Source organism: Xenopus tropicalis, chromosome 6 (genome assembly GCF_000004195.4).
Source record: "Xenopus tropicalis strain Nigerian chromosome 6, UCB_Xtro_10.0, whole genome shotgun sequence".
NCBI lineage: Eukaryota > Metazoa > Chordata > Amphibia > Anura > Pipidae > Xenopus > Xenopus tropicalis.
Window position 1 is genome coordinate 10,406,326 of NC_030682.2, and position 13,119 is coordinate 10,419,444.

Sequence of the window (13,119 nt, forward strand, 5' to 3'; positions counted from 1 at the left end):
TGTTGTTTTAGCCATTGGGAAACAATATTTATTCAGAACCTGGTCAGAATTTCACCTAAAATGGAAAGTGACATGTATTTCCTTGAAATATATTTAGAGTTTTCTTAGCAAAACACCCACTGATTAATGCTTTTGTACTGGCAGGAAAATCCATGGGATAGCCGCGTTTTCTTAAGAGGATTAAGAGGGCAAGTGTCTCTGGTTTCTAATACTGTTTGTAAAATCCTGAGATGGAAATGAAATACACGGCCATTCATTACTCGCCCACCCCCGTCCCTCGCCCCGTGTGGTACGGCCCATTATTCTCAGTATGGAGGGCTGTGGGGCTGAGAGGAGGCAAACGTGGGGATACAAATACCTCTAGTTAATAATAGCGATGAGCGAAGTTTTTCGCCAGGCTAGGACTCACAGCGAATTTCCCCAAAACTTCAATAAAAAAATTTCATTGAAAAATTCAGCGTGCATCAAAAAAAGTTGCGCTTGCGTCAAATTGGGCGCGGGAGTGTCAAAATAAGCACAGTCGCATCAATATGGGCAAAAAATGATGTGCACGACAAAAAAAATATGTGAGCGACAAAAAAAGACATGGGCGACAAAAAAAGACGCGGATGACAAAAAAAGATGCGGGCAACAAAAAAAAAAAAAAAAGGCGCGGGCGACCAAAATAGATGCGAACGACCAAATATACCTGGAGGACTATTTGCTACGGCCGCACCTATTTTGACCCACGCGTGCCCATTTTGACGTGGCCACGACTTTTTTTGATGTGACTTTTTTTTTAAACTTGACAATCCATGCGAATCCATGCCTGGTGAAAAAAATTGCTCATCTTTAGAAGCGACATCTGCATTGACTTCTACATGAACTCAGCAATTTTAACTGGCGAATAGTGATGGGCAAAATGTTTCGCCAGGTATGGATTCGCTGCGAATTTCTGCCTTTCGCTACTGGCATATTTTTCCGCGAAATGGATGAAAAAATTTGCTGCGCATCCAAAAGAAACTGTTGCCCATGCGAAAAGAAATTGTTGCCCGCGTCAAAAGAAATTGTTGCACATCAAAAGAATTGTTGTGAGTGTCAAAGGAATTGTTGTGGGTGTCAAAAGAATTGTTGCGGGTGTCAAAGGAATTGTTGTGGGTGTCAAAAAAATTGTTGCGGGTGTCAAAGGAATTGTTGCGGGTGTCAAAAGAATTGTTGCGGGCGTCAAAAGAAATTGTTGCACGTCAAAAGAATTGTTGTGAGTGTCAAAGGAATTGTTGTGGGTGTCAAAAGAATTGTTGCGGGTGTCAAAGGAATTGTTGTGGGTGTCAAAAGAATTGTTGCGGGTGTCAAAGGAATTGTTGTGGGTGTCAAAAGAATTGTTGCGGGTGTCAAAGGAATTGTTGTGAGTGTCAAAAGAATTGTTGCGGGTGTCAAAGGAATTGTTGTGGGTGTCAAAAGAATTGTTGCGGGTGTCAAAAGAATTGTTGTGAGTGTCAAAGGAATTGTTGTGGGTGTCAAAAGAATTGTTGCGGGTGTCAAAGGAATTGTTGTGGGTGTCAAAAGAATTGTTGCGGGTGTCAAAGGAATTGTTGTGGATGTCAAAGGAATTGTTGCGGGTGTCAAAAGAATTGTTGTGGGTGTCAAAGGAATTGTTGAGGGTGTCAAAGGAATTGTTGTGGGTGTCAAAGGAATTGTTGCGGGTGTCAAAAGAATTGTTGAGGGTGTCAAAGGAATTGTTGAGGGTGTCAAAGGAATTGTTGCGGGTGTCAAAGGAATTGTTGTGGGTGTCAAAAGAATTGTTGCGGGTGTCAAAGGAATTGTTGTGGGTGTCAAAAGAATTGTTGCGGGTGTCAAAGGAATTGTTGCGGGTGTCAAAAGAATTGTTGCGGGTGTCAAAGGAATTGTTGCGGGTGTCAAAGGAATTGTTGCGGGTGTCAAAAGAATTGTTGCGGGTGTCAAAGGAATTGTTGAGGGTGTCAAAGGAATTGTTGCGGGTGTCAAAGGAATTGTTGCGGGTGTCAAAGGAATTGTTGTGGGTGTCAAAAAAATTGTTGCGGGTGTCAAAGGAATTGTTGTGGGTGTCAAAAGAATTGTTGCGGGTGTCAAAGGAATTGTTGCGGGTGTCAAAAGAATTGTTGCGGGTGTCAAAGGAATTGTTGCGGGTGTCAAAAAAATTGTTGCGGGTGTCAAAAGAATTGTTGAGGGTGTCAAAGGAATTGTTGAGGGTGTCAAAGGAATTGTTGCGGGTGTCAAAGGAATTGTTGTGGGTGTCAAAAAAATTGTTGCGGGTGTCAAAGGAATTGTTGTGGGTGTCAAAAGAATTGTTGCAGGTGTCAAAGGAATTGTTGCGGGTGTCAAAAGAATTGTTGCGGGTGTCAAAGGAATTGTTGTGAGTGTCAAAGGAATTGTTGCGGGTGTCAAAGGAATTGTTGCGGGTGTCAAAGGAATTGTTGCGGGTGTCAAAAGAATTGTTGTGGGTGTCAAAGGAATTGTTGAGGGTGTCAAAGGAATTGTTGCGGGTGTCAAAGGAATTGTTGCGGGTGTCAAAGGAATTGTTGTGGGTGTCAAAAAAATTGTTGCGGGTGTCAAAGGAATTGTTGTGGGTGTCAAAAGAATTGTTGCGGGTGTCAAAGGAATTGTTGCGGGTGTCAAAGGAATTGTTGCGGGTGTCAAAGGAATTGTTGCGGGTGTCAAAAGAATTGTTGTGGGTGTCAAAGGAATTGTTGCGGGTGTCAAAGGAATTGTTGCGGGTGTCAAAAGAATTGTTGTGGGTGTCAAAGGAATTGTTGCGGGTGTCAAAGGAATTGTTGCGGGTGTCAAAGGAATTGTTGCGGGTGCGGGAATTGTCAAATTCACATTTTTTAGCAAATCTGCCCCTAAATGATTTCACTCTCCAGTTCTTTTACCCATCGTTTTTCCAAAATTTGGTTTCAATTCCTCGGAAGGTTTCCCAGCACAATTTCCCGCTTGCGTCGCCCTGTTGTGTGTGGAAATCAGCCCCAGAATCTTAATAAGAGCTAAATAAATCTCATTCTAGATCTTTTTGTGATTAAATATATTACACAATTGCCAAAAAATAAATAAAGCCCCTCTGACATGAAGTGGGGGGGTCCCTGTGCCTGAGTGCGGCCCAGCTGATGCACGTTCCTCCAACGGTTTGGTCGGCTACCAAATAGATCACAGGCTCTTTTGGACCCAATCCCAGGAGGCCGCGCCAAGTATGATAAATAAAACGCTCGCTGGCTACGAGCTGAGGTCCAGCAATTAGGGGATCATCAGATACGGAGGGATCCTCGGGGCATGAAAGGTAGTATCCTTGGAGTTGGCCCTTCTCTAAAGCAGACACAGAAGGAATGCGCCATGGCTTCGGGAAAACACGGCTTGGAATTGATTATTGTCTCGAAAATTTACTACGGAAAATCTGAAGGTCTTTACTCGGAATGGGAAAATAATTCCATATGCCGGAACAACTGAAATGTAATAAAAAAAAAATAAAAACACACTGAAGGCAGAGGCCGATGTTACAATTTAACCAAATGAATTTGGGAGGAACGTGATTTAATATTACGTCTGCGTCCGTAGGTCTGAATATTGCCCGGAAACTAATTTTTATTGTTGGTTTCAGAACCGTAATAAAGAGAAGGAACTGGGTCACATGGTGCAAAAGTCTAGTGAAAGTAAAATGAGCCCCATCGTTAAGCTCAGCATTCCTTTGATTCTTCTTCCTTTTGCATCAATATTCACCCTCGCTTGCTTCATAGCAAGTCTTTATATGGGCGCAGAACCCCTCAGTGACTGCTAATATCCTTATCATTTACAGTAGGGGGTACATTATCCCTTATAATACATGAGTGATACTCAGAGTTCCCTGTATAACTCAGCCTGCAGCCTTGTGCCTTTATATGGGCACAGAACCCCTCAGTGACTGCTAATATCCTTATCATTTACAGTAGGGGGTACATTATCCCTTATAATACATGAGTGATACTCAGAGTTCCCTGTATAACTCAGCCTGCAGCCTTGTGCCTTTATATGGGCACAGAACCCCTCAGTGACTGCTAATATCCTTATCATTTACAGTAGGGGGTACATTATCCCTTATAATACATGAGTGATACTCAGAGTTCCCTGTATAACTCAGCCTGCAGCCTTGTGCCTTTATATGGGGGGCACAGAACCCCTCAGTGACTGCTAATATCCTTATCATTTACAGTAGGGGGTACATTATCCCTTATAATACAGGAGTGATACTCAGAGTTCCCTGTATAACTCAGCCTGCAGCCTTGTGCCTTTATATGGGCACAGAACCCCTCAGTGACTGCTAATATCCTTATAATTTACAGTAGGGGGTACATTATCCCTTATAATACATGAGTGATACTCAGAGTTCCCTGTATAACTCAGCCTGCAGCCTTGTGCCTTTATATGGGCACAGAACCCCTCAGTGACTGCTAATATCCTTATCATTTACAGTAGGGGGTACATTATCCCTTATAATACATGAGTGATAATGATGTTCCTGATGGGAAACAAAACAAATTGGTGCCCAGATGCATCACGTCGCTGCCAATATAAAATCACTATTTGCAGTTCATAAGTTATCGGCGAGTATTCTGCACCCAGCCGCTGCTTTATGTGATTTACGACTTTAATTATGATTATGGCTCTACATTATGATGTTATGTCTGGGATTCCTAAAATACATTTCTAACGGACCTGCTGGTGTGCTCATTGGGGGCCATATCGGTATCACTTATTGCTGTAACAATGAATAGGGGGAACGTATGCAAAAACTTATGTTACTCTCAAAGAAACTTATAGAAACGTTAAGAAACGTATAAACTCCAATGACCCCCCCATTTAAATACTGACTTATTAGCACATCAATTGTTTTTACTATTTTTATAAACTGCTACTGACTAGTTATTGGGCCCCACAGCAACATCGTAGGGCCCCTAAACTTACGCAGTTTACGTAACTTATGCAAAAACTAGTTTACATTCTGAATTTGAGTGTCACTAGTATATTGCTGATTGGCTGCTGGGGGTGAGTGGGGGGGGGGGATATCACTCCAAGTTGCAGCGCAGCAGTAAAGTGTGCCTGAGTCTGAGCTTTCAGAAGGAGCCAGCGCTACACATTAGAACTGCTTTCAGCTAACCTATTGTTTCTCCTACTCCCATGTAACTGGAGGAGTCCCAAGCCGGACTTGGATTTCTTACTATTGAGTGCTATTCTGATACCTACTGGGAGCTGCTATCTTGCTCCCTTCCCATTGTTCTGCTGATCGGCTGCTGCGGGGGAGGGGGGATATCACTCCAACTTGCAGTGCAGCAGTAAAGTGTGCCTGAGTCTGAGCTTTCAGCCAGCGCTACACATTAGAACTGCTTTCAGCTAACCTATTGTTTCTCCTACTCCCATGTAACTGGAGGAGTCCCAAGCCGGACTTGGATTTCTTACTATTGAGTGCTATTCTGATACCTACTGGGAGCTGCTATCTTGCTCCCTTCCCATTGTTCTGCTGATCGGCTGCTGGGGGGGGGATATCACTCCAACTTGCAGCGCAGCAGTAAAGTGTGCCTGAGTCTGAGCTTTCAGAAGAAGCCAGTGCTACACATTAGAACTGCTTTCAGCTAACCTATTGTTTCTCCTACTCCCATGTAACTGGGGGAGTCCCAAGTCGGACTTGGATTTCTTACTATTGAGTGCTATTCTGATACCTACTGGGAGCTGCTATCTTGCTCCCTTCCCATTGTTCTGCTGATCGGCTGCTGCGGGGGAGGGGGGATATCACTCCAACTTGCAGTGCAGCAGTAAAGTGTGCCTGAGTCTGAGCTTTCAGCCAGCGCTACACATTAGAACTGCTTTCAGCTAACCTATTGTTTCTCCTACTCCCATGTAACTGGAGGAGTCCCAAGCCGGACTTGGATTTCTTACTATTGAGTGCTATTCTGATACCTACTGGGAGCTGCTATCTTGCTCCCTTCCCATTGTTCTGCTGATCGGCTGCTGGGGGGGGGGGGGGATATCACTCCAACTTGCAGCGCAGCAGTAAAGTGTGCCTGAGTCTGAGCTTTCAGCCAGCGCTACACATTAGAATTGCTTTCAGCTAACCTATTGTTTCTCCTACTCCCATGTAACTGGAGGAGTCCCAAGCCGGACTTGGATTTCTTACTATTGAGTGCTATTCTGATACCTACTGGGAGCTGCTACCTTGCTCCCTTCCCATTGTTCTGCTGATCGGCTGCTGGGGGGGGGATATCACTCCAACTTGCAGCGCAGCAGTAAAGTGTGCCTGAGTCTGAGCTTTCAGAAGAAGCCAGTGCTACACATTAGAACTGCTTTCAGCTAACCTATTGTTTCTCCTACTCCCATGTAACTGGGGGAGTCCCAAGTCGGACTTGGATTTCTTACTATTGAGTGCTATTCTGATACCTACTGGGAGCTGCTATCTTGCTCCCTTCCCATTGTTCTGCTGATCGGCTGCTGCGGGGGAGGGGGGATATCACTCCAACTTGCAGCGCAGCAGTAAAGTGTGCCTGAGTCTGAGCTTTCAGCCAGCGCTACACATTAGAACTGCTTTCAGCTAACCTATTGTTTCTCCTACTCCCATGTAACTGGAGGAGTCCCAAGCCGGACTTGGATTTCTTACTATTGAGTGCTATTCTGATACCTACTGGGAGCTGCTATCTTGCTCCCTTCCCATTGTTCTGCTGATCGGCTGCTGGGGGGGGGGGGGGGATATCACTCCAACTTGCAGCGCAGCAGTAAAGTGTGCCTGAGTCTGAGCTTTCAGCCAGCGCTACACATTAGAATTGCTTTCAGCTAACCTATTGTTTCTCCTACTCCCATGTAACTGGAGGAGTCCCAAGCCGGACTTGGATTTCTTACTATTGAGTGCTATTCTGATACCTACTGGGAGCTGCTATCTTGCTCCCTTCCCATTGTTCTGCTGATAGGCTGCTGGGGGGGAGGGGGGGATATCACTTCAACTTGCAGCGCAGCAGTAAAGTGTGAGTGAAGTTTATCAGAGCACAGGTCACATGGCTGTGGCACCCTGGGAAATGAAGAATATGGCTAGCCCCATGGGAAAAACAGATTACAATGCAGGATTCTGCTGGAGAAGCTCTATTAACTGATGGGTTTCGTAACAAACATGTTTTCCCGTGACAGTGTTCCTTTAAGACTCATTTAGTAATGTTGCTGCCTAAGATAATAAGGGAGTGACTGTGAAAGACATACGTTTTGTTCAGAAACAAAATTGGCAAGAAGGAGATTTTCCCCCATTGTGCATCAATAAATCAAGTGAAATAAATTGCTTGTTTTCTACATCCTTGAACTTCAGCCGTGTGTGAGATTGGGCACGTGCTGAATCCCAATAACAATCCTGAAATGTTCCCATTGACATCTGACAGTTTAGAAACTTCAACGCGGCCCCCAGACATTATGTGCTCAGTTGTTTTTATTGGTCGGACTGCACCTTCCTGTGTTCCCATTAGATTACATGGGCCCTTGTTCTGGACGTGATTGGACGGTGCTGGAGGGGCCGCTGTGCCATTCCCGATCATCTATAAGTCTATTTCTTCATTATCTTACCTATAAAAACCGGATCCAGTTTGTTGGAAAAATATAAAATATATAAAAATATATTTAATTTGGTGAGATTTATTTATTTTTCTGGATTGCAGGGAGGGGGGGAAGGGAGTTGTGGAAAAAAGAACTGGAACTGTGGGAAACAAAAAACACAAGTTTATGCCACGAGTTGCCCAATAAATCCAATAAAATCTTGACTGCTACAAATTCATTTAAGACCTGATTTCCCACTGATTTAGTGAATAAAGGATGATTAGTAAAATCCAAAGAATTCTCATTAGCCCCAGATAATGAGAACTCCTTACACAGGGTCGGAGTGGGCCGCCGGGACAACGGTAAAAAACCCAGTGGGCCCCGACCCTAGTGGGCCCCGATACCTGTTGCCGCTCCCCCAGCCGCCGTTGTCCTATCCTGACGCGTTTCACTTATGTGCACTCAGGGGAGGACTTTGGGAAGGGGCCTCTGCGGGGGTTTAGTGGGGCCCGGTGGGGAATGCAGCCGGCGGGGGCACCTTGTAGGGTGCGGGGGCCCTGGGGTGGTAGCTCCGGTGGGCCCTGCACTTCCCAGTACGACCCTGATCTTACAGATCCCATACAGCTTACAGGGCTGCCATCTTTGCTAGGTAACAACATTTGCTGCTCATTGCAGCCCCAGGGCCATATTAATTATTTGCCTTCTTCTTCTGACTCTTTGCAGCTTTCAAATGGGGGTCACTGACCCCGGCAGCCAAACCCTATTGCTCTGTGAGGCCCCAGTTTTATTGTTATTGTTACTTTATATTACTTATCTTTCTATTCAGCCCCTCTCCTATTCATATAACAGTCTCTCATCCAAACCACTCCCTGGTTGCTAAGGTAATTTGGACCCTAGAAACCAAATACCTGTTGAAACTCCAAACTGGAGAGCTGCTGAACAAAAAGTGAAATAGTTAAAAAAAAAACTGGAAAAAAGGAAGACCAATTGCAAGTTTTCTCAGAATATTACTCTCTACATCATACAGTTTTTGAACAGTTTTTCCTTCAAGGTAACACCTCCCATTTGCTGACAATCCACCATATTGGCTGCGCAGAATACGGACACCTTTATGCTGAAGAAAAGGCTTGAAATGAAATATATTTCGAAGTCAGAGGCGCTGATTTATCAAAATTCGAGTTTGCGTTTTTTTCACGATTTGAGAAAAAAACAAAAAAAAAAAAATGAAAACTTTTTTCGCGGCTGTGATATTTTGTGAGAATTTTTGTGTCAGTTTAGCGAAATAAATATTTTCCGATAGCAAAATTACCGATGAGAGTAACAGGATTTTTTTCTCGTCCAAGCAATAACATGACTAGTGAACCAGTGATGAGTGAAATTTTTCCAATTGCATGGATTTGCGGCGAAATTCTGCATTTCGCTATAGGTGGATTTTTTGTAAAACAGTAGCCAAAAATTTGCCACAGAAAAAATTTGTTAGTGAAGAAAAAGTCATGGCTGCATCAAAATAGTCACCGCCACGTCAAAAAAAGTCACAGTCACGTAAAAAAAGTTGCACAATAGTCGTGTTTCGTGAAATTTTCACCATTTTGAAAGTTTTTTCACAGTTTTTGCTAATTTTTCAGCGTTTCAGAACGGGACAGATTCGTTCATCACTAATAGTGATGGGCACAATCATTCGCCAGACATGGATTTGTGGCGAATTTCCGCGTTTAACCTTTGGAAGATTGGGCGTCAAAAGTTGCCATGGGAAAAAATAGTTGCTGCGTCCAAAAAAATGTCGCCCGAGTCCAAAAATTGTTGCCTATGTAAAAGAATTTCTTTTTTTGACGCGCAACATTTTTGCTGTTACTAGAAAACACTTCTGCCTAGCAACGTTCAGTAGTGATGAGCGAATCTGTCCCGTTCCAATTCGCCATAAAAGTCATGAAATGGTAAGAAAATGTGTGAAATGGCGAAAAATTTGCGAAACGCGTTTGTCGATTGATTTTTTTCTGTCACCCGCGTCTTGTTTGTCGCCCGTGTTTTTTTTGCTGCCTGCGTCTTTTTTGGTCGCCCGTGTATTTTTTTGTCGCCCACGCTTTTTTTAAGTGACCACGCCCTTTTTTTATGTGACCATGGGCAATTTGATGCAACCCTGGGCAGTTTGATGTGACCGCACCCAATTTGCCGTGCAACGAAATTTTTTTTACGTGTGGCGTATTTTTCCGTGGCAAATTTTCACGGAACTTCCGTGAAACTATTCGCCAATGCCGAAATGCGGAAATTCGCTGCGAATCCATGCCTGGCGAAAACATTCGCTCATCACTAACGTTCAGCAATTTCCATTGGTGTGACCATAACACAGGCCGGCGTGTGTGTAAATAGTCCGCGTGCGTTTCACATGTGCGAGATATCCATCTAACGCCGGGAATAATAATTCTTCCCACGTATCTATGTCATGCTGCCATGTTTTCAAAGACCCCGCGAGCAGCGCGGAGCGGTAATATATATCTTATCAGCACTGGGAGAGTATCCCCCTTCGCGTGCTTGTAATTCGAAAAACATGTGGCCCCGTGATATCATTTGAAACCGTGGGTGCGCAATGTTTTTCCAACAGCGAGGATTGGGTTTCCCCCTGTAGATGCGGTTTGGGAGCCTCTCTCTGAGGCCGTTAGCCCTGATTGCATTCCTGCCTTTCATTTGCATATATTTCTGATAATAATCACTTAAGGGTCCTGGTTTGGCAATGAGCCCCAAAGGCATTTTCATCACGTGAAGGAACATATGTGTTTGTATGTCATTGGCTTATGGGCTGCAGACAAACACAACCGTAAATATTATTTCAATAGCTTTCTGCTCTCTCTCTCTCTCTGTGTTTCTCCGTCTCTTTCTGCGCTGTCTCTAGAGCCTCTACTGTTCTGAATTGTATCTTTCATCCAACAACGTAGGTCTAACGCTATTTCTATTCTGGAGAGGTGGTCCCTAGGGATGTGTGGGGCCTGGGCCCACACATATATTAGCTTACAGATATATAGAAACATTGGGGTAACAGTCACCCCGCTATAGTTCCAGGGGTACCCAGGGCACAAATAAGCACTCACCCCAAATCCCCCCCTAACTGGCCTTCAGGCTGGGCCCCCTTAGCCCATAACAAGGTTACAGATATATAGAAACATTGGGGTAACAGTCACCCTGCTATAGTTCCAGGGGTACCCAGGGCACAAATAAGCACTCACCCCAAATCCCCCCCTAACTGGCCTTCAGGCTGGGCCCCCTTAGCCCATAACAAGGTTACAGATATATAGAAACATTGGGGTAACAGTCACCCTGCTATAGTTCCAGGGGTACCCAGGGCACAAATAAGCACTCACCCCAAATCCCCCCCTAACTGGCCTTCAGGCTGGGCCCCCTTAGCCCATAACAAGGTTACAGATATATAGAAACATTGGGGTAACAGTCACCCTGCTATAGTTCCAGGGGTACCCAGGGCACAAATAAGCACTCACCCCAAATCCCCCCCTAACTGGCCTTCAGGCTGGGCCCCCTTAGCCCATAACAAGGTTACAGATATATAGAAACATTGGGGTAACAATCACCCTGCTATAGTTCAAGGGGTACCCAGGGCACAAGCACTCACCCCAAATCCCCCCCTAACTGGCCTTCAGGCTGGGCCCCCTTAGCCCATAACAAGGTTACAGATATATAGAAACATTGGGGTAACAGTCACCCCGCTATAGTTCCAGGGGTACCCAGGGCACAAATAAGCACTCACCCCAAATCCCCCCCTAACTGGCCTTCAGGCTGGGCCCCCTTAGCCCATAACAAGGTTACAGATATATAGAAACATTGGGGTAACAGTCACCCTGCTATAGTTCCAGGGGTACCCAGGGCACAAATAAGCACTCACCCCAAATCCCCCCCTAACTGGCCTTCAGGCTGGGCCCCCTTAGCCCATAACAAGGTTACAGATATATAGAAACATTGGGGTAACAGTCACCCTGCTATAGTTCCAGGGGTACCCAGGGCACAAATAAGCACTCACCCCAAATCCCCCCCTAACTGGCCCCCGCCCTTAGCTTTAAGCTGGGACCCCATATATATTCGGCAGAGCAAATAAGAAATTCACTCAATTAGCGCTCAGATTAAACCCCATATCGCTGCTTCGGGACTGGCTGCACAGTTTGAGAACCTCTGATTTAAGGTTTTTATTGCACATTTAATAATTGCTTTTCCTATTTATTGCAAACTCTCCTTCCAGTCTCCGTGCAGATGTTTCACAAGACAAACTGCCTGTTTGATTAGTCCGGGGGGGGCAATCGTTTTATTACTATGAGTGGGTTTGTCGGCTTGATACTTCTTTGACTTGGCTGTACACGATGTATAACAGAGGGAAAAGCTTCAGGGAAATGGGGTTTCCTGAAAGTTCTTTCTAGGGGTAAACTGGGAATTCATATGGAGACTGTGTCTTGGTTCTGAGCAGGGATGAGCATTAGGATTATGGAACCGATGAATCTGGACCGTTAGTTCGTACTCTTGATTCTGGTCTATAGCAAATGCTCAGGATGGTGGCAGTAGTTCAATAGGGCAGCAATCAGGGTTACAAGTATATGAAGCCACAGGCTACTAGAGCCAGAAGACATCTTATTTTGTTCAGTTGAAGGTCTCAGAGGTCCAGATCTCATACAGGGTCTATGGAACCATAAATGTGGCCCTGGCTGAGGATGCTGGGAGCTGTAGTCTAGGTTTTTCCTTCTGTAGATGCTAAGTGGACTAAGATGTGGGGTTTCCCTAATGATCACATTGTGATAATGCCCCGGGGACTATTTGGCAGCTTTGCCGTAACAAACAAATTTGAGCACATTACTCTCGGCAGCTAAAGTATGAAATGAATTGTTATTTCCTCTTGTCTGTCGGCCAGGGGATAATAAAACTCAGCAACTGACATCATGTTGTATATTTGGACAACTCTATGCCAAACAATGGAGATGCAAAATGCTCTGGGACGTGGGGATTATCAGGCTGATTGGGACACACTGTGTTTGACCGTAATGGGATATTAAAGAGGTCAGCGATGGGCTCGGCAAGTGGCCAGTAGATCGTCTTGTAGGGGATTTGTATTGCTTGAGTCTCTCCGCTTTCTGCTGGGCCTCAAGTAGAATCATATTCAGGCTCCATTTTTCCATAATTGATATCTGTGTCTCTTTGTTGGTCTTGAACCTTATTTTCTATCTATCTAATGATCTGTTTAACAGATACTAAATGTACATTCATTTTTCTGGTTGATGCTCAGGGATAATTGATGGTGCCAATGGCAAGAGGATTCCAACCTAGAAGGACTTGGCCAAGACGAGGACAGTTCTTTGAAAGCGAAAAGAGTTAAGGTGGCCATACACGGGCAGATTTCAGCTGCCGATTCTGATCATTCAGACCGATACGGCAGCTTATCTGCCCATGTATGGGACTACCTGGCTGATATCTGGTCCAAAATTGGCCAGATCTTGATTGAGCAGGTTTGGTTTTTGGTCAGATCGGGGACTGCATCGGCTGTTCTTGTCTGTGCCCACTGTTGTAACGAGATCATTTGGCCCGAGG